The 27,299-nt window shown below is 44.4% G+C and overlaps 1 protein-coding gene across 3 annotated transcripts in view; it reads left to right on the plus strand.

Annotated features, from left to right (window-relative positions):
* Positions 1-6,341: 6,341 nt before the first annotated feature.
* The window catches only part of Rai2 (retinoic acid induced 2), a 64,241-nt gene continuing 43,283 nt past the window's right edge, over positions 6,342-27,299 (plus strand). For 2 of the 3 annotated variants that reach the window (XM_038316576.1, XM_038316574.1), the window contains exon 1: positions 6,654-6,976. The gene's annotated coding sequence lies outside the window, so the exon portion shown is untranslated. Of the gene's footprint in view, positions 6,393-6,653; positions 6,977-27,299 lie in introns of those variants that run through there. The other variant, XM_038316579.1, reaches the window with a different exon arrangement.

Here is a 27,299-nt window from a genome sequence, read left to right on the forward strand (position 1 = left end):
GAGTCCCACAAGAAGACTAAGCTACACAGCTGAAACATATTCAGAAGGCCTAGAATTTTTAAGAAAGATAAATTGAGCATCTGGAAAAAGAATAGGATTTGGCACATACAAACATATTTATGAGGGTGTGTTGCAGAGGTGTGCATGTGTCTGTGCATATTTATATATGTATATATTCATATGTGGGATATATGCATATGTGTGTGTGCGCACGTGTATGCGCAGTTCTCCTCTGAGCCTCCTTTCCTTCTCACGAGTTTGGTTTCTCTAGGGTCATTTCAGAGCTCCCTTGTCTTTGCTCCTTCATGTAACACACCCATGCCATAGTTAGCAAAGGTATTCCGTCAAACAAAGGAAGTTAACTTGTTAACTTCTTCCAAACAAATCTGGGTCCATTTTCTACTCAAATAAAATTTACAGCCTTATTAGCTCATGTATCTGACTCCAAATCTCTATCTCAGCTATGATTCTGGCTATAACTTTCTTTTGGCCATTTGTTGGTGACTTTATATGGAATCTACTATGTCTCACATTCTGTCTTCTCACTTGGCTTGTACAGAGCTCTGTGCTGATGTGGCTAATCTCACAGCCTCAAATGATAGCCATATAATTCTAAGACCTGGCTTTCTCTGTTTATACCTCATATTCACTTGGTTATAATACTTGCAGAAGGAAATGGATATCAAAGCTCCTTGGGAATAGGAGAGCAAACAAAGATAAATTTGAAGGAAGATAATAAATTTGACAGTCACATACCTAAGGCCTCACACATGAGAGAGTTAAAGTGGAGTCGATGGAAAATATAAACAGAGCATCCTCCCCTGGTGTTTAAAATTAAGCGAGAAAGACAAGACATGAGGGGGAAAATGGCTATTATGGGTATAAGGAATTAGCGACCTCAAGAGGGAAGAAGCTGCACAAAGTCACACAGAGCAGTGACAGCGGCAGAAAGAAATAAATTCTTCTAGCCCCCAGCACAGGAGTTTCTGCTTTGCCAGAGGTAAAACATGCATTGAAGGTTCTGATAGAGTGGAAACCACTATGCGTGCAGATGACCTGCCAAATTCAGCACAGTCGTGGATCATAACCATGTGCCTGTTTATTAATGTCTTTAAGGTCAGATTATGCCTGCCATTATTAATCTACTTCTCTACACCTTTGGTTAGATTTATCTAAAGAGGAGCCCTTACTTCTGAGATAGTACTAAATCAAAGCAATGACAATCCTAGTATGGTGTATAGTTCTTAGGATGCTTTCAGTCTGCCAGCAATAGAGATTTGGCCTAAAGAAACTTAACTGAAAAAGGCATGCACTCACTTACATAACATGATGTACAGGCCTCTAGCTCTAGAGTTGACTGTTCCAGTTTAGTAACAGCCGTGGACCTCAGTTTTCTATCTTGTGTGTGTGCATGTGTTGCTTTCAGCATCACCTCCTACTGGACCTACTTCTCAAGACCCAGGTTTGGCCCTGGCGTAATTATTAATACGAGCTCCTTTCCCAGTGAGTAGTGATATGCCCTGATGCTCAGGCAGATGATTGGTTGCATTGCATTTCGACCGTCAGTTGCAAATGGAGTTATACTAACGACAGTCGCATCTATTTGGGAGAAAGAGGGATAATGTCCTAGAGAGTAAGAACTTACCCATGAGTCCTCAGCAAATCTTTTCTTTTATCTATTTGACACATCTTAGAGCAGGAGGGATGCAGTTTTTCTTAGATCAAACAGATCCACCCTAAAGCTAGGATCAAATTCTAAAGCGCCTAAGTTTTACAGGAAAGGGGTGGGTATCTGACTATTGATTTTCTGCTAGACAAGAGAAATGGAGACTACAGAATGGAGCTTCCATAAGCAAAGCTCTCTACAATGAGCTTGATTTCAAATCATGATACTTTCTCAAAAATTTTCTGTGAAATGGAAGGAACCACTATGCGGATTGTGAGATCATACAGAGCTCACTTGGACCCCAAGATATTGCCACGCAGGACAAGAATGTTACATTATTATTCTTTGCATTCTAGCATATAGCCTAGCATTATAAAGTCATTGCTGTTTAGCATACTCTTATCAATCACTTAACAGAAGGACAAACGCACAAATCCTTTGTTCTAGACTTTGATAATTTTATTCAAAGTCCACAATTATAGATGAACACTGAAGCCCTCACCTGTACCCCATACAGACCACCTTAAGCACCTGTATCCCTTACAGACCACCTTAAGCACCTGTATCCCTTACAGACCACCTTAAGCACCTCCACCCCATACAGACCACCTTAAGCGCCTCTACCCCATACAGACCACCTTAAGCATCACCCTTCTTGCACCATTGCCATTCTATCAAATGTCAACACCTTTCCCTTTTGCCCATGGGCTCTGTCTACTCCTTGTGCAAAACTGTCATTTGCACTGAACTGTTTCTCTGAATGGTTTCTGTCTGCTTCCCTTAAACCTGGACTTGACTTTAACCCTTTGTGTTTCAGCTGACTCTTGCATTTTTCACTGCGCTGTGATTGTGCGGGTAAAAACCCACCGCACTCCTGCATCCAGTAAACATTAGTCACCTCCAAATCATCTGAAAATACGCCAATCTTGGGTACATCATTTGCCTTCAGTAAGTAAGTACAAATACTGTACTCCCACCCACCAACACTCTACCATCTGTAACTACTGGGCTTTCATTAACCCCTTGAGAACCTCGTGTGAACTCATATAGGTCATGTTAGTGTGCCACAGGGTAATGATCACTTACCAAATCAATTCACATGTATCTTCTCCCGAGCCAGCTCACTAGTTGCCACTGTCTCAGGGCCTAACAACTTTATAATCTTGGTCTCCAGCTTAGATTTTGAACTCTAGACCTGCCTATGCAGCTACCCAGTAAATCTGCATCTACTTACCCAGAACTTCCTGAGACAGACACTGGTTGGCATTCCAGCCAGGCACTGGGTGTTACTATTTCCATGAGCTTCTCATACATGCAGCTACCAGTATCTCCCTCTACTTGACAAGGACTCTCTCAGTCTGACAGAAAATCAGCACCCCTCACCTACCTTCTTCACCTCTTCACTGAGTGCCCAAGAGTTCACCCGTGGGTTTAGGCTCCAGTCTCCTAGGGTAGAAATTATACTCTGTCTTGTACTGACATCTCAGTTTGCCTTCTGTACTTCTCTACTAGGGTTCCGTTCGACTCCAAATCAACATTTTACCCTTCCAATTCTTGTCTCAGGATTGCAATTCATTAATCATCTCTAGCCCCAGATCTGTTTCCCAGGGACCTCTATCTTACTGAGTACACCCTACCCACCCTGACACGTGAATCAACCATTCCACTTTCTCCCCTTCCCCAGCCATTAGTTGCTTCTATATCCTGAGAAATACTTGGCTTCAGTTCCTACTGTTCATTGGTGCCTACACGACCTTGACTTGATCCCTCAATATCGCAAATATAGACAGTCTCACTTTGTCTCCCAGCTGTCAGTCTCTCCAACCCTGTCCATCATCCATTAATATGAAAGAACAAACATGTCAGTCCTTGATCTGCACCTTCCTTTATCAGTTCATGGCTTAGCACCCTTTAATGGTTTCCAATTATTATAATGAAAAACTCCTTTACAGGACAGACCAGGGACCTCCAGTGACACCTAGCTTCCTTTTTCCTTCTTCTCTGCCATTCTACGAAGCCATCATACCAGAATTATGAAATATTTACAGGGTCTAGAACCCACTTATATATTCAGGCATTGATACCCACTGTTCCCTCCATTTATAATGCCTTCCTCTTATTTCAGAGAACTCCGGTTCATTTCCCAGCATTCTGTAGCTGTTATCATGTGAGTTTAACCTTTCCTGGCTTCTGTGCCCACTCTTCTACTCTCCACTCTTCCTGGTAGATGGTCACTTAGCCTACTTCATCGCTTACTGTGCATCTTGTTCTATTACGGTGTGTTAAACTTTACTCATCAGTTTGCAAAGAAGGGTCAGCAACCATTTCTTAACCATCTCCCTAAATGACTTTTTTTTAACTCAGTGGCTGGGTAATGAGTATGTAAATATTGATTTATAGTCATTATTTACATTTTAGTTATACATGTCTATAAAATTAATTAATACTATAATTATATATTTTATATTTATTATTTAGAGTCACCAAATATTAAAATTACAGATCTCAAAAACTGGTTTGCATGCCCTTTCTTCCCTCCGCTTTATCAGCACTCCTTCCATTGCCCCGCTTCTTTCCCAAAGCACCCTCTAACCTCCAAAGCAGACCAGCCCTTCTTTTTTTTTCCTCTTCAAGGGGAAATGTAGAAAGATGTCACTGTACATTTCTTTGGGAATGGGAGTCATGATGCCTGTTTATTACACCTTGGTCTGAATCAATATAATCATTCTTGAAAGTATATATACCTCAAAGGGTTGCTATATGAATCACAACTGCCAGCGAAGATCAAACATTAACCCGGCATTGTGATGAAGCCAACAAAAGAAACAGCTAGTGATTGCCTTACAGGATATATATCAAGTCTCTACCTTATATACACATTCCCCCACATCACACGCACACAAAACGTTTATGGGTCTTTCATCCATGAACTTTCTCAATTATAATTGCCCAGCTGTGTCTTTAGTTGTATTCCAGCCAGGTGCTGGCAACTGAAACTTCACGTATCTGATCCAAGAGCTCTGAACAGAGGAAGTCGCCAGCTTTCTGAAATGACTGAAGACACGTCCATAAGTAAATATTTCCACAGGTACTGTGTTCTCTAGGCTAGCTTCAACTCCCAAATCCTGTCTGACCAAAGCTATGGATGTGCTGCTGATAGTCATTACTATCAACTCTCAACTTTTGATTATATATCTTTCTGTCCCTGTATCAACTGACTTCTAATTAAATAAACTCTTTTCAAAAAATGAGCAATATAGGATGAAGTCTGGGTACTAGCAGTGCGACTTCTACAGCATTTGGGGGTACATACAGAAGTAGTCTAAAATCAGTACAAAATGATACTTTATTTGCAGAAACTGAATACATGTTATTCAACTTTACACAAAGGCAATTGTAGTATAACTTTTTAATACCTTTTTATGGAGAAAGTCCACAAAGTGCCCACAGAGGTTCTATTTTGACCCAGGATGCCACCATATTGTGTTCTCATCATACCATTGTTAGAAGGAAGGTTTTCACATCCAAATGCAGGTTCCCATACTAGTTATAAGCAGGAGGGTAAAGTGGAAGCCCTCTAGGTAGGTATTTTGTATTCTTGTGGTCATCCCAAATTCTAGTAGAGAAATGCTAGGATTCCTAGCCACAGAGTTGAGACTTGAAGGGCAGTAAGATTCATACTGTTCTCTGATCTGCCTAAAGTAATTCCTGCTCTATTGCTCTCTCTCTCAAACACCATAATCTTGTTTTGATTACTAGAGAGACAAAATCCCCTACGCCTTTGAGGATTCATTAAACCAATGCAGTTGCCCCCTTTGCCTTCTTAAACATTTTTAAAGAATTTAAACTTCAATAAATTTTGATGATCAGTAATATTATTGATTCATACTTTTTATTTATGGGTCACCAACCACGTATTCATCATGCCTGTAACTCCAGCTTTTACATTGCCCAGTATCTGGCAAACACTAGGTCCAGAATCCATGTTAGATTAACATGCAACTCACATCTTAGTTGGAAATGATATTCTGTTGCTGGACTAATTTTGTCTTTGCTAACGTCCTGCCTTGAGAACACCATCTCTGACCTAGACCTAGCTGGCTGCTCCTTCCTCATGCCCATTTCCATCACCCAAACACTTTCCCTCTTAGGCTCTGATCTTCTTTCCTTTTCATCCTAAGGTCTAGAATGGCCCCCAGTTCTCCTGGAAGCAGCAGGGTCCCCGCTCCTCTGAGCCTTCCCAACACTCCCCCCACCCCCCCGCGCATGCACACACACACACACACACACACACACACACACATCTCGCCTCCAGGTCCCCAGCCTTCTGTCACCCTGCACCGCCCACAACCACGCCCTCCCCGTGGGCGAGATCACCTGTCCCTCCTCTGCCACCGCCCCCTTCGGTACCCTTTCGCCCCCCTCCTGCTCCCCTTCTTCTGCCACCTCCCCCAAGCCCTCCCCTTCCCCGCCTCCTCCCACCCCTTGGTGTATATAGTAAAGGCCAGGCGCTGCACGCAGACACCCACTCGCCCGGACACAGGCGCACACGCACAACCGGCAGAGTCAGAAGCGGCAGCAGCGACAGCAGCTCGGTGACAGCAGCGGAGGAGGCTCCCACCGCTGTGCACCCCCTTCAGGCGACCGGCGGCGAGGCCAGACCAAGAGAGTTCCCTCACCGGCGACCACCCCGTGGCTTCCTGGAGGCGGCGGCCCCGATCGCGAGGTAGCAGCCGCTGCGTTCCGGTGCGGGCCGGGGTCACCCCCGCCCTCGGACCTGCCACCGGGACGCAAGGGCACGCCAGGCTGAGCGCGCCTGGCGGGGCCCGGCGCCCTGGGAGGGGCCTGCCTGCTCCCGGGGGCAGGACGGCGCCCAGAGGCCGGGGCCAGCGGGGAGGGCCGGGCGGGGGCGGGGACGCCGGCCGAGGCCACCACTTGTGCGGCGCGCCCAGGCCCGGCTCCCGCTAGCCGGCGCCACGCACTGGCTGGCCCGGCCGGGGACAGTCGGGAAGGCGGCGCCGGTGGTGGGGCGGGGGCCTCCCGAAGTCGGTTTCGGGCCGCCAGCACTGGCACTGGGCACAGAGGGCTGCGCGCGGCGCACTCCGTGCCCGGGCACCGCACCGGGCTTGTCTCGGTATCTGCCATTCTGCCCTAGCCAGAAAAACCCGGCGCCTTCCAGGCCCTTCGAAAGATGAATTCTGTTGACGTATCTGGCGGCCCTGGCGAGCCGGGTGGAAAGTTGGGTTTTGCCAGATCGTGTTGGGATCCTCTTTGTGCCGCTCAGCGAGTCCCGCATCCCGCTGGAGCAGGGTGAGTGCGCATCGGCACCCCGGTGCCCCCCAATGCCCAGACCCGGGGTGGCCGCACCAGCTCCGGCTTTCTGCCATGTTAGGCACCAAGCAGCGTCCTCGCTGCCTTTTTTTTTTTTTTAATGTGTGCATTTCAGTGGCGCCTTTTGCTGCGAAGGGAGTTATTGCCTCTCTGCGTGTTAGCTTTTTTTTTTTTCTGGGGCTGGGGTTGTGCTCTGTGTGTTTGCTTGTTTGCTGTTTAAAGCCCGACTATTGTTCAGGATAAGCTCCGCCTGGGTGGGGAAACGGCATCCCACCACAGTTGTTGGCGAGGGGTCGAAATGTTGCCAAACAGCTGCTGCTTTGTGTTTCCCTATCCGAAGTCCGTGGAGTAGGTTTGGGGCACCACGGATGGGTGGAGAGACAGATAGGACATGAAGAAAGACAGTGGCTTTGGAAAGAGCGAATTGTCACTCACCCCGTGGCACTCAGTCAGCCTCCCCTCTGACTGCCAAACTTTTATGAATATTCCTCTTGTGGAAGAGAGAAGTCTAATGAATTTAGCTTATTTTTTAAAGGAGGCAACCCAGCTTTAACAATGGTTTGGGAACTTAATCAATGAAAAAGGGAAGGGAGGAGGAGAGGCGCTGCCACCATATCAGGGATGTAGCTGCTTCTTGCAGAGTCAGGTAGTGGAGAAGTGGGTGGGCTGGGCAGGGCGCAGCGTTTGGGGGCCGCGTTCCTACAACTATTAGTAGCTCTTTACCTGTATCCGCTGATACCACACACCCTTGTGCCCTCAACCTTCTGGGCTGCCCCCGGTCCTGGCAATGGGCTTGAGAGGCGGCTTGCGGCAGCGAGAGGACCAGCCTCCCTCATCTGGCGTTTTTAAGGATATGTAAATATTTTGCTGAGGATAAGTGACATCAACAGAATGATATTCCGCAGAGCCCGGGTGTGCAGCGATGATAAATAGATACAGCCAAACAAAGTTTTGATAACCGCGTATTCTCATGGCTTGCTCTGTTTCGTTTGGTCTTTGTTTTTGTTGGTTTAGCATTATCTCCCATCCTCTGGTGTGATCCCTTTATTTAGCCAATATTGGGAGGTTCTCTTTCGAACACAGAGAAAAGCAGCCAGCAGGGAGAAAACAGTTCTTATCCTCTTCTGCATCAGGCAAGATTTTCTTTGCTTTCCCAGGGTCTCTTTCCCACCGTTTTCTAGCTATCTTTCCTTGTCTCCTTTTTAACCATCGCAATTGTGTGCTGGTAGACCGAGAGACTTCAGCTAACTTTGAAAACCTTGTGGCAGAGTCTTTGTTTCAGTAGTAAACCAGGGGGACAGCAGAGAGGCTAGTAGGCAGGGAGCCCCTCCCCTGGGTGGTGCGATGCTTTTTCTTCATATTTTCTCCCAGAAGGACAACGTGGAGAGCTGTATCACTTGCATAAGCAAGGATGGACCCTAAGGCACAGAATCACAAGCCATAAGCCTGGTAGCATCAAAGTTCCTCTGGCTCTTAGGAGCTTAGGGAAGCTACTCCCTAATTCCAGACAGCCCCGCCCCACCCTACACACACAGATACACTCTTTTCTTTTCCCTTCTAAGCCTGACAGATGCCCACTGAGTGCAAGACCAACGTGACCCTGGCACTTTGAGCCATCAGATTGAAACTTGTGGGGCAGGGAGGCAAGGCTGTTTTGTTAACAACTCAGGCCTACCCAAGGGGGCTCCTTTATTATTCAAAGAATCCAGGACCACCTGCAGGGAGGTTTGGGCCAGGAAAGCTGCTCATCCCTGGAACAAATGAGAATGCTGTTTCTCAGGTGGTGCCAGTTGCTTGCTTGAGAGCAGGTTGATGGGCACTTAGGCAAGAAATATAAAACCAACTGCAGAATCTTTTATCCAGAGCAGAGCAGGAAAAAAAAAACCAAAATCAAAAAAACCAACTAACCAACCAACAAACAAAAGTCCATAGGTTTGGAAGTGTGTGAGCAGGTGTGGCCTGGAGAGTTTCAATGCCAGAAGCCAGAGGATTCTAGCTCCAATGGCCTAGGGACTGGGGAGAGTACTGGTCTCCCAAATCCCTTGAGCCAGAATGGAGCTATTCTGTATGTGCAGACAGCCACACACATGGCGTGCTCTGCAGCCACAGGAAGAAAATAGCAAGTGTCTGTTCTTTGACTCCTCCCCGTCCTTAGATTAGTGGGGAGGAGGGAAGAGGTGGGAAATAAATTGGAAAGGAAGCTAACATTTGTTCTTGCCCTGTCTGCCAGGGACCGAATATGTGGCAAACCTTCTCGGTGACCCTGTGACCCCAGTGAGGCATTATTTAACAAATAATTCTCAGAGAAATTGTCAGTCCTGATCTGATTCCAGACTTTGGTGATTATGATTTAAAACACAATATGTCTCTCTGTCCCTGCCCAGAGCCCTTTATTTATTTCTCCCAAAGGCCAGAGTCCTCAACCCATACCTCCTTCATAAAATATGGCACCTAATTAGTGTGTGTGTGTGTGTGTGTGTGTGTGTGTGTGTAGGGGGTGGGGGAGAACTTACCAGCGGATCTGTGCTGCACACATATGTTCCATGTAAATCTGAACTGGTTCCTGACTATTTCAGATGGTGCCCCTTTATTTAAGAACCCCCCAAACCTACTGTTACTAGATAAATGAAAGTTGAGCAACCAAATGATGAGGTCGATGGACTGAACAGTGATGGAGAGGGAGCCATAAATCATTGTCAATGGAGACGGAGCAGGAGAAATCCAGAGGTCTGTATGTTTGATGCAGACTCATAGCTTTTAGTGTCATGCCCCAGTTTGATCCCCATTCTCATGAGCCTAGATTTAATCCTCAGGACACCCATGTGAGGATGAGGCTAGAACTATTCATTGCATTATACAGATAAGGGAACTGAGATGACCAAGGTCCGTGGCAGAACCAAATGGTAGGTGAGGAAGTTTTGATTCTTTACTATCTCTGAAATTCTAAATAAATATGAGGAAGGGATTTCCTATGCAAGTCTCTGAACCTCCTTCCAGTCATAGGGCCTTTAGACCCTAGCAATTCCAGAGCCACCAAAGAGCCACCATTTGAATCCATAAACGAGGGGCTAGCCACCCCTCTGATGGGAATATGAGGAGAAACTCTGAGAATGAGGCTTTCTATGAGGGCAAAGATGGCTGATTGCACTTTCCCCATGCACAAAGGCCTGTGTGGGCTTCTGAATTAGGCTTGATTTGGGGATCAGGATGACATCCTTGCTGTAGAGTTGGAAGCTCTTTGTCTTTGGAGAATGCCTCTGATTGCCACTTCTCCCTCCCACCTGATCATCTGCCTGGGTGCCCATCATCTCATTCTCTCTACACTCATGGCCTCTCCTTTGTGGCTCACAATTTTGGATGAGCCTCTTGAGTCTGTAACTCCTCTGTCCTCTGATGGCAGCTGGGCGAAGGACATTTTGGCAGGCTCATTAGTACTCTGAGGTTTCACACATGACCCCCCCTCTTTTCCTTGCCAAGAACACACAAACACACACAAATGCACAGACGCAGGCACATGTAATTTGATCATGCTCCTGTATCTGATTCACCAAATTAGATTGTTAACCCCCAATTGTTATTGGATGATATGCTTGGCTTTGGTGGTTTTCTTTTGCAGCCCCTGCCTTGAACAAACCAGAATAGCTAAGGTAAAGGTAGTTTAACCAGCAGCTGCCTAGAGTAATGGTGGTGGTACTTGCTGGTTTCCTCACAGCGGTGGAGCAGCCTCTGCATCTGTTTTAGTCAGTTTGGGCTCCTGTAACCCAACTGGCTAAACTACCTGCCTTTGAGCAATGTAAATTTATCAGTTCCAGAGACTGGGAAATCCAGAATCAATTTGCTATCACACTCACTGACTGGTGAGGGCCTTTTAAAATTCATAGAAGTGACTTCTCATTGTGCTCTTCCATGACAGAAGGCACAAGTGAATTCTCTGAATGTTTCTCTCTGTTTCTGTCTCTGTCTGCCTTCCTCTCCTCCCTGGTACTAGGGATTTAAGTCAGGGCCTTGTGCATCTCAGGAAGGTGCTCTACCACAGATTTCCCTCTCCTGCCCTCTGGGCTCTCTTTTATAAAGGCAATAATTCCTTTTTGGGGGTTCTGCTCTCATGATCTAATCATTTCTTGGAGGCCCCCACTCCTTAATCCCATCCCCTTGGGGATTAAGATTTTAACATATGAATTTCTAGTGGAGGAACACATGCAAACCTTCAGGTCATGCATCTTTTCTGTGCATTTCTTAAATGCCTATTTTAATCTTCCTGGGCTCCCAGTACACTCTAGTCTTCATAGTTTCGATTTCTATTGTTATCATCAGCTTTATCAATTCTGTCACTCCCCTTTCCATGGCCTTTTAGCTTACAGCTCAGCACTAATAGGAATTCTTAATGGTCATGAAAACATTCTATATAAGTACTATAAAATACAAAAGCCATCGGCATACATGGCTATGGAGTGCTTGAAAGGCAGCTTGTCCAAAATAAGGTATGTTGGAAATGTAATATATGTATTGGAATTCTAAGAGCACAAAAGAGAAGGCAAAATAGCTCATTCATCATTTGAAATTATATTGCGATTATTTTGGATCCATTGGTTAAGTTATATAAAATTAGAATTAATATTGTTTGTTTATTTTCGTTTTTTAATGTGACTACTAGTATATTGTAGATTGCTACTTTATTTCCATCAGACACAGGCTTCCCGGGGCACACTACCCACCGATTCTGTAATGTCATAGCACCTGCAGATGTGCTGGGGGTGGGGCACTAAATCCCTCTGTCTCCATGACAGATGGGAGGCCTTGTGCTGACTCAGTAGGCACAGCGGCTGACATTAGACGAGCGTGCTTTTCAGTAACTAAGGTGCCATTGGGGGAGTTCCCCACCAGGCATGCCTGGGATCCTGCTCTGAGAAGTGTGGGCTGCAGGAACCTAAAGCCGAAATCAAGGCAGAGTGGGGGACTAAAGGTTAGGCTAACTTGAACAAGATGGCCTCTGTCTTTTGGCCTCACTTCTTCTGAACGCCCAGGCTATGCTCCTATCCTTTGAAGGAGTTATCGCCTGCCTACACTACTGATTTTTCTCACACCTGCCTAGTAACAACGGAAAGTACTGTCCATCTCAGGGATTTGTGCTTGGAGAATAATGTGCCCAGTGGAAACCCTCATGCTGAAAATGGGTTAGTCGGGAGCTGTGGCCATTCTTAAAGAAGAAAGGAAGATCCTCACTCAGTCATCTTTTGACAGCTTCATGCAAGCAACAACAAAGACACACAGTTTCTCTAAGAAACACGGGATTGTTTCAAAGAAACCCAATATCGCATACCCCAATAGTACCACAGATACGGCTACCTGAGGAAAGGAACCCCCAGGGATGGGAGAAAGATTTCAGCTGGCACCGTGAGATCACCTCAGCCATAGCCATACATTCCTGGGCTCTTCCCTGGGTGCTAGGCAAGGCATGAATAGATGGGAGAGGGATGGAATAATGAACTTGGGACCGTGGTGATTTATAGGTCAGGCGCCTGTGGCTCTGGCTCCTGAGGGCGCTGCCCCCACAGGGAACCCTTGGCTGACCTCCTCAGGCTCCTCGGAAGGAGCTGGTTTTGTTTCCCATGGCAGAAACAGACTGTTTACTGGAGCACAGGAAGAATCCGACATTCTGGCGAAAAATAATTCATTAACAGCCAGGGTATTACAATTTCCCTGGAATAGCTCCTGCAGCTGCACGAGAGCAACTGTTCTTTTGCAGCAACAGAGCAAGCCTTGCTGGCAGCCACGACTGGCTCTGTTGGGGTGTTTTTGTTGTTGATATTATTTTTGCCTTTGTATTTACGGCCACTTTTGCCTTATAATTCAGAGAAAGAAGCCGAGAGGTCTGCAACAGTCCAAACGATGTATGTATCAGCCCGCCTGTCTTTAGCGATTCAACCCCACAAATCTAAGCTGACTTGAATAGCATAGGCTTTTCCCCCTAATCATTCCCCACCCCCACCCCCAAGCTGGGGGCACTGCAGATCCACATAGAATGTTCGAGAACTGAAGGAATCCCAGGGAATCTCAGCACCTGCTCTTAAAATCCTTTGAAAGCAAATTGGCTTGAGGGGTCCCCTCCAGCTTCCCACCACCTCACCCCAGGCAGAACTTCCTATCTTGATTCTGTGGAATTCTGTTGTTACTATTAATTGGTACAGTGGGGCCAAAGTATGTTATTCATCATCCCAGTTTTGAGGACATTGGGATAGCCAGACAAGCATAACCAAGAGAATGAGCTGCTTGCTTTGGTCCCTAAAGAATGACTGCATCTATATGCATAAAATGAAATGATTCCAGAAGCTTATAATGATTCAGAAAAAAATAGCTTTTTAATTATTTATATTTATTTATGTTTAAACAATATTTTCTCATTTTACATACCTATCCCAGTTCCCACTCTCTCTTCTCCACCCACTCCCTCCACTTCCACATCCCACCACCACCTCAGAGAGGATAAGGCTTCCCATGGGGAGTCAGCAAAGCCTGACACATCACTTTGAGGCAGGACAGAGGCCTTGCCCCCTATATCTAGGCTGAGCAAGGTAGCCCTCCAAAAAGAATGGGATCCAAAAACCCAGTTCAAGCACTACGGATCAATCCTGGTCCCACTGCCAGTGGCCCCCCAGACTTAAAAATGTGTTTAGTGTTCTCTCTCTCTCTCTCTCTCTCTCTCTCTCTCTCTCTCTCTCGTGTGTGTGTGTGTGTGTGTGTGTGTGTGTGTTGGTGCCTCATGCTCAGAAGGGTGTTCCCAGCTAGCAAAAAAGGAAAGAACATCTTTTCCTTGTTTTAGTTGTTTTAAAAGAAACAAGCCTAATTGCAGTTTGAGTGAGACACATATATTGATTTTGGTTTTGTATGGAACATAACTAGACAATCATTTTATTTTATGAGATATTAATTTCCATCCATCTAGTCTGTTGAAATATGCACTTTAAATGCTCCATTGTCATGGCATGTCTTTACTGTTCCAATATACTGGCTGAGAATGTTTGTCATGTATGTAGAAAAACAGTACATATGTCCATATGTCCTTAGTCAACACATATATAAACTAACCTTACATGTTTGAAGACAGTATTTTTTTCCCTTTTGTTGACTGCCAAGATTATGTGTGTTAAAAGCTAAGTATCTTTGGCTTTATCTGGAGCGGTTTCTCCATATTGGCCCTACTGACATTTGGGGGCAGGCCAGTCTTTGTTGTGAGAGAAATGTTCTGTGTGCTGCTGGATGTACAGAAATCTTCCTGACATCTCTTCACCAGAGACCAGTAACATCACCCCTTCCTCTGTCCTGAACCCTGCCAAATGACCCATTTGTGACAAAATCACCACAGTTAAGAACCACTGGTCTAGAGCAAGATTTAATAAGTAATTTGTGGGTTTCAGAAAATTCAATTTGAAATAATCAAAGATACAATGTCCCTCCTTTGAATCTTCTATGTACAATTCATGGGGGCTGATTAGTTAGCAGTTGGGAGTAGGTCATGGTCCTGATTTAATTATGGATGGATCTATATTTCTAAGTACTGAGGTAGGTTTAAAAAAAAAACTTTTAAAGGCAAGCAATTGAATAAGTAGTAGGTAATTGGAGGACATATTGTGGGAACTCACAGCTTTTCTGCCTAAGAGAACAAGCTTATTCTCCCTAATTATTTTTCATACACACCCGATTCCAGGTATGACATCAAAGCCACAAGACATCTTCTTCAACTGCCACTCCCTCTGCTGTTATTTTTCCTGTAGCAGCTTAAGTCAGAGCCTTAGTGGACTTAGGAGCACTCGGTTTCACCAGACACATTTCAGACCGTGACATCCCTTTTGCCCACTACTACGATCTGTGTTTTCTGGTACTCTTGAGAACAAAAGCCAGTGGCAGAAAGGTGACGCATTTTCCACAATTACTGGACCTTCAAATTGAAGTGGGCCCCTAACATTCACATGTTTATTACCTTGCAGGAACACCTCTGTTTGGCAAACTCCTCTAGGAAAAGATGCCAGTAGAGGTCCTTTGGGTAGCAGGAAAACATGACAAATTATCCCTCAAGACAAGCCCCAGGCCACATTTTTTTTTTCTGGTGGTCTCTTGATATACTAGAAATTTCTGCATGCTGCAGAAAGGTATCATGGGGGGAATCTGCATCCTGCCTATTATGTAGAAAACAAAAGACAGAATGTGGATCCTTCCGTATACAAGGAAAATGTTCCCAGCCCATCCTGGCCATACCAGTCTCTCAGAGTGAGAAGACTGTACAGGTGTACTAGTAGAAGGACAGCTGGTCAGAAAGGAACTCAGTGGAGGGTGGTGTAGTTTGTAGCCACTCCAGTCAGACTGGTCTTTTCCGCAAAGTATCTCTGGTATTCAGAGTGTCACATAGAGAAAGCCTCCCTGGCTGGCTTAGCCAGTGTGCAGGATTGGAAAGGCAAGCATCTATTGGCTTGCCAAGGCAGTAGTCCACCTTCCTTGGTGAGTTCGAGCCTCAATTAAAGAGTGTCCTGAAAAAAATAAAAAATGAGTGTCCTGAGTTCTCCCTACTGTTGGAAAGGGGAAAGCAATAAACTGGCAGTGATCCACAATGTGCTGAACCCAGGCAGATAAATAATTGATTTGCAGCAGGAGACACTTGGTCGTTCTAAGCTGCCAGCACTTGCAGATCAGGATTTGGGTGATGGTTGCAGCACTGGGAGAGGAAACAAGATCATAAATCTGGGCTTTGGAGGCTAGTGGCGTGGTGCAGAGGCCACTGGGGCCACTGGTGTGTACAGACAGGTCTGCGTGGTATGTTGATCCTCAAAATAATGGCAATGGAAATGGCTGTGAAAAACATTTAGACCCTTGTCATAAAAATGCAAACAGTCTTCCTGCTATAGGAAAAGGCTAAATAAACTCTATTGCAGCTGTATTAAGTAGAAACAGATTTGAAAATAGTGTGTTTTTTTTCCTTTTTTTCTGAGACATTTATAGCAGGTTGGGCAAAGGCTGCCACTATCTTTTGTGACTCCGGAAGAGTGTTTTCCAGATGGTCCTTGATGTTTTTCTCTTTAGTAAGCTTAGCTGAACATGCCTCACTTGGGAAGATTCGTAGGAACCTGTGTTATTATTATTTTTTTTCAGATCACAGAAGCCATTGATTGGCTAACAAATCAATGGATGGGAATGGGCTGAACCTGCACTGATGAATTTCCTTTTGCGTTTTATAAATGAGACAAGCATCAAGGAAAGCTCAAAGAGTGGGTGCTCTTTTAACTATTTATAGCAGGGCTTGGAAGACCATACAGGGCTCGGTTGCCTATGAATTTGCATTTATTTTTTTCTAATGCAATGCTCTCCTCTTTGCTAAAACCCGGCAACACTACTGTTTCCTTCCCAACATCTCATCTAAGGAGCACATGGATATGTTTCAGATTGAGCAATTAGCTCTGGCTGCAGTTTCTCTTTATGAAAAACAAACCCCACTAACCTTTCACACTGAATAGGAAACTATTGAGTATGAAAATACCAGTGTGAGATCATTTGTCTTAAGATCTTTTGTGGCTTATAACTTGAATTTGTTTTTTTTTTATTATTTTGAAGAAGAGAACGAGGATTCATTTCTGCCCTTTGAGATGGGACACACCCACTCCAGAACCTCCGGCTCTTAGTAACTAAGTAGATGGACCTGAGGTCAGCAGAGCTGTCCATTTTTCTTAGGGTTAAAATCTCTTTATGATGGATCAAGCTAGCCAATGGCATTTGGGTTTTAGCATTATTATTTAACAAAATCGGAAGTTGTTTGATTTTTTTGTCATCTATTTTGGGGTGCATTTGTACCTGTGTGTATGAGTGTGAGGCTTGCTCACATGTGTTTGTGTGCGTGTGTATATTATTGAACTTGCATGTGTATGTGGAGACCAGAAAACAACCTCGGCTGTTGTTCCTTAGGTACCATCTACCTTGGCTTTTGAGACCTACTCTGTCATTGACTTGCGCTAACCAAGCAAGCAGGCTAGCTGGACAATGAGCCTTAGGAATCCCCCAGTCTTCACCTCTCCAGCACTGGGATCACAAGCGCATTCCACCACGCTCTGCTTTTTTAGTGTGTGGCTTCTGTGGCTCACCCTGAGGTCCTCGTGTACAGGCACTTTACTGACTGAGCTATCTCTTCGGCCTGTATACTGCATTTTAAAATTGATGTATTTTCTTTTTAGTTTTTCTGTATGTGTGTGGGTATGTGCACATGAGTGGACATGCCCATAGAAGCCAGAAGCATCAGATCCCCCTGGATCTGGTGAGCTCACCACTGTGGGTGTGGGGAACCAAATCCGGGTCCTCTGCAAGAGCAGTTCATTCTTTTAAATCCCTGGGCCATCTCTTTAGCCCCCATCCTCCTTATAACAATGTATTTCTTATCTACAATATTAATAAGTCTGGGGTTCTCCCCAGGAGATAGTAGATCAGTAAGAGTAGCTTTTGTGAAGCTTCCTGTACTGGGAAGGAAAAACAAAACAAAACATGAGCAAGGGTCTATTTCTCAACTCTCCTGTCCTCTGACCCCTAGAGAGCTGCTTCTTCCTAAAACCCATGTAAAAGATGGAGTTATTTCCTCAGCTGAATATGAGGGTGAAGTTGGCCCATCACACTCTGACATCTGAGCAGGCAGCATTCACCCTTATCTTTGGCTTCTGAATGCCAGCATCGCTGCCAGTTCCCATGGGCTTAAATATCCTTCACCTTCCCTTTAGCTCTGCCCACCATCCTATGAATACAAACTTCAAAAGCATGCCCCCTGGCCCAGCCTAGCCTCTGCTGTGCTCTGACTGATTTGTGCTTGCTCCCTTAACTGCTGTTCCATGGGCCTATGCCAGCTTCCTTTTGCTAAAGGGCTCCTCAGGTAGCGTCTTTCCAGCTGAAGAACATGTTCCTGGTGAGTTAAAATAAAACCTCATGCTTGAAGCTCTCTCTTCATTTTCCTAACCCCTTCTCCTTGTAGATTTCCTGACCAACCTGCAATCAGGTGCCCTGTTAGGCTGTCTCTGGGTTTGTACAGCTGTTCTGGGATGGGTTATATTTAGCTTATATGCAAGTCAGGGTGGTAAGAATTGACAAGAAGATCTCAAGATTTCTTGGGCACAGTTCTAGGTGGGGAAAAATCCCTGAAGTCTAATGTCATTACGTTGGCTGTTCCAGGCATTGTGGGGCTTAGTGACAAAGAGAGACAGAAAGGGTGACAGACACAGAAAGGTTGGTGGGGAGGGGGAGAGCAGTAGTCCCTGGCTTAGAGCAGCTGAGAGAAGCTTCCTTCCTGTTGTTGTGCTAGGGAGCTGACCCTTCTTCTAGTCCCACCTTTGTTTGGGTAGCAGCTGAATTTGGTGACTACCTTTGACAACTCTTCTAGAAAGTATTGGCTTTCTGTGGGCATCTTGCGGGGAGGGAGTGTTGTGGAAAGGCAGGCACAGGATAAAGGAAGAGACAAGGTCTCTAGGAATGGCCTGAGCACCCTGGTGAGTCAGGGCACACCCTGCCAGAGTGACCCATTTGCTGTCCCATCTGCTGCTGTCTGTGATCAAATGGGGACAGAATACTTAGCTAGGAAAGAAGATGAGTGAAGTCCCTAAGACAGATCAGGAAACTGGGTTTTCTCCCTTCCTCCTTTTCCTTCCCCTTAATGGCAGTCTGTGCACTGGGGAGGGGTGGGGTGGGGGCGGAAGCTCCAAGCCCTGAGGCTAAAAAGCCGGATGTGGCCTTGTTGACTCTTGAACAATATTTTGAGCAGTACTCGTTTGAACGATATTGAGGCTTCTCTTGTTTAAAATGACAGGTGGAGAGCAACAGTCAGTTTCTTCTAAAAGGAAGAAGAACTAAGGGGTTTTTTTTTCCCTTGGGAATATGGAAGCAACGTGAAATTAGCTTCTTTTTTCTAAGTAGATGCAACTCTATTTTTTTTCCAAGAGAATCTATGCTTGCTCGCTTTCCTCCCTATGTCTTGCCCTCTGTTTTCTTCTTTCTTTTTTGATTTTGGTTCTTGTGTTTTGAGAGCAGAAATCATGTGTCATTCCTGTGGCTTGGTTTCGTACCAACATTCATTCTCTTGAGTCAGGCAGCACTTCCTAAAGCCCATTTGAATCATAATCTCTGACAATCCAGCTTTTCCTGGCTATGGGCCAGCGTGCCCATAGCATCTAGATGCAGATAACAAATCCTTGAGGCCTCCTTTCCCTTGTCATGGGGTGTCTGTTCCTATTAATTGATGGTAAAATGTGAAATGCGCTTGCTTTTGAGGACTTTCGTTTACCTACTATCTAATTCTGTGTTACCTGCTCAGAAATAAGATCAGCCAGTGCAAACACACCTATAAATCCCAGAGCCTGACCCTCTCTAACTTTTGCCACCGTCACTCACGAAAGCAGAGCCCACCTTCCTTTAATGAACTCGCTCGGCTTTCAACCCTCATTGGATTTGGAGTATGAAGTACTTCACCTTCCATCCATCTGAGACATTTCTGTGCTGACTCCTAATGCACTGCGTGCCTCTTTCTTTTAATGGAAGACCATGCTCACTGCTCTACCCTCTCATCCACCCCTTTCCATTTTCAGAAACTGGAGGTGAAGGACTCCACATCCTCTAAATCCCAGGTGGATTGAAAGCCCCTGACCAGAGTTGCTTGTTAGAAACATATATTTTCCCTTTGTAGATAAGACAACCAAGTTGGCCAAAGGGTAAGTCCAGAGCCATGAAGAGAAGAGGTGGCCAGGCCCAGAAATGGCTCTTGTTAGTGTTGATCAAAATCTTGAACTTCATTCTGAGCAGTTTTAAGGAGGCTATTGGCACTGTGTAACTTATGCCTTTGATCTTTCTTGTGGTGGGGGAATGAACCAGGGTGAAAGCTAGGAAAGGTGTGTGTGTGTGTGTGTGTGTGTGTGTGTGTGTGTGTGTATAACAAATGGGCCCTATTTCTGTGATCCTAGAAAGGAGGCAAGAAATAATGGAAGCAAAATAATGACCCGGGGTAGTGGGGTGAGGGTTAAACCACAAACAAATTTAATAGGCTAACTCTGGGACTTGGGAATGGCTGGGAGCTAGAGTAAAGTCACAACATCCTGGTTTCTATCTGGTAGGCCCTTTGGTGGGCTAAGGATCCCATAAGGGCAATATTGGGTACCCGTGAAACACCTCTTTTCCTTTGTAGTCAGGAGTAATGGAAGCCTAGTCTTAGGTTATTGGTCATAAAATCTTCCAGTGATCCATGTTACTCTTTGAGCCTCTAATTCTGAATAAAATATGATAAAAACAAATGAATGGGTCAGCAGAGTCTTTTGAAACTACTCTGGGTCATAACCAAATTAGACAGACACAGACATAGCCAGAATACCTTTTACTGGTAGCCTTAAATGGACTTTACAAATACATACATTATTTTCAGTAGGTCAGCCTTTTTAAAAACTCAGGCATGTAAACGATCTTGCTGGTTCAGCCTTTGACCAAGCCCAGCTAGTAAGAGGGAGTTGGCTGGTGGCCTACCGCTAGCGTGACTGGCCATCTGTCCTATTTTCTTCCCCTGATTGAGAAAGGTTCCTAGGATATGAGATTTTCAGTTTCAAAATCCAGACAGTCCCAGCAAACCAGAACGAGTGGCTCATCCCCCACCCCTTTCCAAGGGAAGCATTGCAACATGGACAGCTGAACTGGGTGGGGCCCAAAGAATGGAGACAGTTCAGCCTGGGGATTTGGCATGGGGATGCCACCACAAAGCACAAAGGGAGTTTGGGAATAGGAAAGGCAGGAACATATCCCAAGCCCTTTCACATATCTTCTTGCTTCCAGATGAAGTGCTTCTCCTGGAATAGGAGCCTGAAAACTCCATTCTGCTGCCCCAGACACTAGAGTCCTTGTTATCCTGTCCTTTCTGAGGCCTTGTTTATACATTGCAGGTGAATGTCAAGTTGAGTGAACAAATCTTTTGGATCCTGTCAGAGTCTAGGACTTGGAGATCCTAGACTAAAGTGGACACAGGAATATTTTAAACTGGGCCCTGGGTGATATAAAAATGAGTTTTTTTTATGTAGTATCTTTCTATGCCTTTGAAAAGATTGGTTTTTGTAAGAGCACCAAAAGGCTGGCTCGTCACCAGCATTCACCCATTCAAATCCTTATTTCTAAGCTGACTGGAGCGGAGCTCTCCACTATTCACAACTCTTCTGAACAAATTACAGTTTTGAAGTGTTCAAAAGTCTCCCTTTCCCACCCTTACGGCGATAATTTCTCTTTCAGAATGAACAGAATGTGAGTAAACAGAAAACACGTTGTAGACGGTAGGCAAGGGAAACACTTGAAATAAAAAGCTAATGAAAGGGACTTTTCTTCCCTTTGAGGCTTGTTATAAGCCTTCAACGACATTCAGAATTCAGGAAAAAGTACTGGAAAAGGGACTTTGAACATTTACTACAAAGAAACAATTATTGTTTGAAAAGATAGATATATCTATCCAAATTTGAAGGTTACGCAATATGCTCATGTATTGGAGTATCGCAAGTATCTTGATATTTTGTGCCTGAGTACAATTTTTTTGAGGATGTCCCAGTGAAACATCAGAAAAAGAAAAGTAAAAAAGTAAAATTAGAAAATACATCAGAGGGGGGCAGCATACTCATCTTGGAATCCCAATCCATTCTTCTGGTGGCACCCGAAGCCTCCACAGTAAGGAATAACTGGGGCAGTCAGTTAGGAGCAGTTCAGTTCAGAGAAGGAAGGACAAAGAGAAAAGAAGAAAAGAAAAAGAAAGACCGCAGTGTCTCTGCCCACAATGCCTCTGGTAGCAAAGGCATGGCAAGAGCTCCAGTGAGACATGAGTCTTTGAAAAGACACAATCCTTTAGGGTACCACAATGTTCTAAAATGAGTCTGTGAGTGACAATGAGCCTTTTCGTTTATCTGTGCCCTTCCTTCTGAATCACTTTGTGTGGGACAGGCATTAGTCAGGGCAAAATTGCCTACAATATATTCTTCCCTGGGCATAAAGGATACAGTGAGTGAAACCTTAGATATTAGCAGCAGCAATTTACAAAGGTTTTTTAGTTCACATATAATTTAAAGAGGTCAAAAGTTTTAAGTAGTAGAGCAACACAGCTCACTTGGGTAATGTTTCCTTTTGAAAACCTCAGCCATATAGAAGGGGAAAGCTCTCAAAATGATCCATGCTGGATTTTTATTTTCAGATTTTGGTCTAAAATTCTGAGAGATACATGCAGAGAAATGCCCACATACCACTCAATGCACAGCTTGAAGAATTCCTACAATCAGCATCCCTCTATCACCCGTACCCCAGTGGAGACAAGGGCTGTGCCAGCCTCCAGTATTCCCGCATGCCCTCTTCATCACCCTTACCAACAGTAGCTATGGACCAACAGCTCGGACCTGCTATGTCACTGGCACACAAGTTCTTTTTTTTTATCCTTTTGTTGTGCTGTGTTGTATTTATGGCAGTGCCTCACACCATAGTCCTGGCTTTCCTGGAACTCACTATGTAGCCCAGGCCAGCACCAGACTTACCGCTCCTCTCTTCTTGCCCTGGTATCTGATGCTGGGCTTACAGGCCTGAGCTACTACACCCAGTTGAGATTTTTCAAATTGTAATTTGGGGCATGAATTCTAAAGGAAGGCAAAGTCCTTATAATTTCTTAAAAGACATGGAGAGGAAAGACATTTTGCAATGGTTTATTTTCTGGGGCTGCTCTGAATTAAAGCTAATAAGCTAGAAGTTTCCAAACTGGGCTCTCGCTGGCATACGATTTGGGGGTGACTAGTCTCTAATGCCTGGGATTATAGCCAGGTTGTAATCTGTTACAACCTGCTCTTCTCAGCACCTCTATCAAAGGCAGCCACCAAGCTTGCTTTAGCTGCCTTATCAAAGCCGCTGTCAGATCTTTCAAAGCCACATGGCTGGAAGCACTGAGCACAGGACAACAAAATGGCCGATGGTGGCCCAAATGTATTGGCCTTTTCAAAAGCAAGGCCAGGTCCAGCCGCTGAAATAGCGTATCTGATGTGGACATTTTTCTGCAACTTCCAAATGAGATTATGATTGATGAATTTCACATCCTCACAGGTCTCGTCATATTTCTCGATGTGCTTTCTGCTCCTTTTTTTTTTTTCTTACTGCAGGAGGCAAACAGCACGGAGGCAGGAATAAAGCAATGGAACATACATCGTAATGTGTCTGGAGCAGCATCAGAAAAGGACTTATTTGTTCTCCTGGGCTGTGGAGTGCTGAGTGATTGAATGCTTGCCAAGCTGTCAGTTTTATGAAACAAATTCCCTAACCTCCTTGGCCCAGAGCTTTGCTCAGTCTGAGATGGAAAAGAAATAACTTTTAATAGAAAACTCATTGCTAAAATCTAAGATAAGATTTCAGAGTTACTTCCCTCCTAAGAGTAAAATGAAATATTGAAGCAAGCATTTGATGGAAGAGAGGGGGACAAGCTATTAGGAAAACCCTATTTTTTTCAGTTCTTGGTTAACACACTGTTAATAAAAATATTTAGACTTTTGTGATGCATAATGCATTTTTATTCCTAGTGAGCTGGCCTGTTTGTATACACAGATGTTTCCTGTGCTCTTTCTATCATAGCTGCTATTTGTTCCGAAACAATATTTCGAGCAGGAAACAGAATCTTATGTTAAGAACTTAGGCAACTCACAGACTCTTTTGGTCTGAGTAAGAATATTTTCATTTCTAGGTATAATACTTAAGGAACTGGGGTGGGGAAACTCCTTTTATTCAAAAGTGTGGAAAACATTTTAATAAAAAGCAAATGCAAGGAATGCAGTGTATGGAGACACTAGACAGTTCTTCCCTTGCCGTCGAGATTAAACCTGACTGATCCAGGCTAGTTCATTGCTGAAGGGCTGCGTGGCCTTTCTGTCTCCTTTCTCACTTCGTCAAAGCCGCCGTGAGTAATGCCTGCCCTTTCATGCAACCCCTCAGTGTGTTCAGCTGGGTTCCGAGTCTTTCCACAGCATTGTCCTCGAACGGCTTCCATTCCAGCACGGCTCACCAGCTCAGCCTGCTCCTTTGCTACTCTACTGAGGCTGTGGGAGGAAATTAAAATAAAATGCACAGGCCGGTGGGCTAAGGAAGGAAAATGGGGATTTACACATCAGCACTTCAAAAACAATGAGGTGACCCTCTCTTAATTGAAAAATGACAGAATGCCCTAATGAAAAGTCAGGCTCAGGATTCAGTCCCTCATATCTCCTCCTGCAGTGACCCTTGTGAGTGAATTCTGAAATGATCAGGCAGCGTGTTCAAATAAGATATCATTAAGTATGATTACACAAGCGACGCATCACCCCATGTGGCTGACTTGCCAATGGCTGCCTTAATACCAGGAAAGGATAGGACGGAGCACAAGGAAGTCTCCTTTTCTGTTTCATTACAAATCTATTCTCTTTAATCTCTCGGTAATCTTTTATGATTATAAAATTAATATATACATTTTACAAATTAAATATAGAAAGATGACAGGAGAAGAATATCATAGTTCTGCCACCCAAAGATTGTCTCAATCAAATTTTTGCTTTGTGTCCTTGGAGACTTTTTCTCATATATATATATATATATATCCTTTCATATATATATAGCCTTTCATATATATATAGCCTTTCATATATATATATATCCTTTATATATATATATATCCTTCTCCAAGAGTTTGAAAAGTATATCCTACAGTGCAAAGTCTCCTTGCAATTACATTGATGAACTTCAAAGCTCGGCTAACACACATTTTCCTAATCATCAGTATGAAGAATGAAGCGGAATCTGATCTATTGCCTTTCCTGTGTGGCCAAAATATTGAGCAAATGTATTCCCCCTCTTCTATTGCCAACACCTCAATGTTGTTGACTGTCAAACCCCTCAGCACCTAGAACAGCGCCTGGCACCTGGCAGTTTTCTTAGGAAATACAGCTAATGGATAACGAGCTAATCCTCACATAACTCCCAGGATGCTCTCTCTCACTGTATCCTGAGGCCGACCTCTCCTCGGCACCCTTCACTACTGCTCCGTAGTAGTCAGACTGAGCTGTAGCTGTCCCTTGACCAACTGGGTCTGCTCCCTCCTGATTTCCATGTCAGAAAGTAGCCGAGGGAGGCAAGGCCCAGTCTTTGGCGCTGGACATATCCAATTCTCAGATTGGTACCTAAGGAAACAAGTGTTTTTCTCTGGGCCTCAATGATGTCTCTGTACAACAGGCAGTGGTGATGCCTGTCTGGCAGGAAGACTAACAAATATGCAAAAAGCTCGGTTTACAGGAGGGATCCAACATCTGAAGCTACTAGTATTTTGCCTACTTTCTAATGACAGAATAGAGTGCTGGAGGTCCTGGAGCATTGCCTTTTTCTTTATGTGCCCGCTCATTTCCTCTGACAGACATCTGAAGATGTCTGGTGACTGAATTTGTTTCTCCACATCAAATAAATCAGAGAAATAGCAAAGCACTCAGGGGCTTTACTAATAATAATGCTTCTTGACCTTCTGCTGGGGGTGCACATACTTCCTGCACAGCAAGGTATCAGCTGCGTTGTACCTGTGTGGTCTGTAGGTAGTTGTCTCACCAGTGAGTCAATGACCCTTCCACCATGGTGTCTTCAGTCCGGGACCCACAGTGCCCATTTCTAAAGAATTATTCAATACATACTGGCTCAATAGGTACATGAATGGATGAATGAATGAATGCATGCATGAATTAAACATATCACATTATACATATGTTTCTGTAGTATCAACTACCCATATGGACTTCATGGGATTTCCAAAATGAAAAGAAAACACAAAGCAACCAAATCTTGGAATTATATCTTGAGCACTTGACTCCATAATGCAAGCCTCTGACACACAGACATAGACTTATTGGTTCTGCCAAGTGCTGGCCTAAGGGCAAAATGACAATTCCTCTTTGTTTTGATTATTAACTCCATGGATCCACTGGCTAGCATATAAAGGCCCTTTGAGAAAGAGGTGGCAGTGCGTGTGTAGTAGTTTCTTGTCTGCACTTTTAGCTTGAGTTATATTCATGCTGGCATCTCTTTCACACAAAATCTGATGAGCTGGCATTGATTTTGACAGCATCTCAAATCTTGTGAAAGTCAGAATTGGGGGCTAGCATTATTTTTTAGTTTCATTGCAGATAGTGACAGGACAACCTTGATAATAAAGAGAATCCTTAAAATGTGTTTTCTTAGAGTTTTTCCAGAATAATATTTAAGAAACATAAAATAACAGTAATGGAAAGAACTGAACTTCTCAGAGCAAAGGCCTCCAAGTATTAACAGATTTTCTGAGAATGGCCACAAATAAAGACACCGTTGCTGAGATAGGTTTCCTTGCCTAATTCACAGTGGCACTGATTGCCGGTTAGGTGTTAAAGCATATTTTGTCCATCTCCCCTGACACTCAGTTAGACTACATTTCCCAACCTCCCATGCAGTTGCATGTGTAGCATGTGCCTGAATTCTGACCAAAGAATGGAAAGAGAATATGTGCACCTCTGTTCAATCATTAATGCTTCCTAGGTTTTCTTCCAAACTCTTTCCTAATCTTCTAGATGTCAAAAATGGAAAAAATTCTCATGGACATCTTGGAAGCTACTTTCAAAGATGCTAGTGCCTTCTCTGCCTAGGGACTGTCATTTCATGATGTAACTGCCTAATGAGCAGGGCCCACCCTGGACCATTACTAAGCGTGAAATTAACTTCCATTAATGAGCCATTGCAAGTTGGGATCCATTTGTGAGATGGCTTGCCCTATCTTAACTAAGTCTTTATTGGGTTTTGTTTTAAAATGGCTGTCAATTTTTTTTAAAGACAAAGGCTTTATTAGGAATTGTACATATACATGTATCAAGAATTGTTATGGCAGTAATAATCATTTCACAACTTCTGCAAAGATGCCCTCCTTCTTTTTATAGCTGTAGATACAATTCCAAGTTGGAAAGCCCTGAGTATTGCCTACCACGGCTGGCACAAAGAAGTGGAGCTGAAGACTCTTTGATGAGACATTCTAACAATGGACAGGAAAGCAGTTTGTCACATTCCCATGGCACACAGCTAGTAAATAGTGGTGGCTACTGTTGAATCTTCTGCCTGGCTTCAGAATAAAGTTGCCCCTGAGAACCAATAATCAAAAACATTTATAAATGAGTGGGGAGCCTGTGGGGGAGCCCTTCTTTCTTCCTCGTTTCTTTCATCAATCTCTCCTTACTTTCTTTCCTTCCGTGGCATGGGGGTATCATGTAGCCCA

Source organism: Arvicola amphibius, chromosome X, assembly GCF_903992535.2.
Source record: "Arvicola amphibius chromosome X, mArvAmp1.2, whole genome shotgun sequence".
Classification (NCBI taxonomy): Eukaryota; Metazoa; Chordata; class Mammalia; order Rodentia; family Cricetidae; genus Arvicola; species Arvicola amphibius.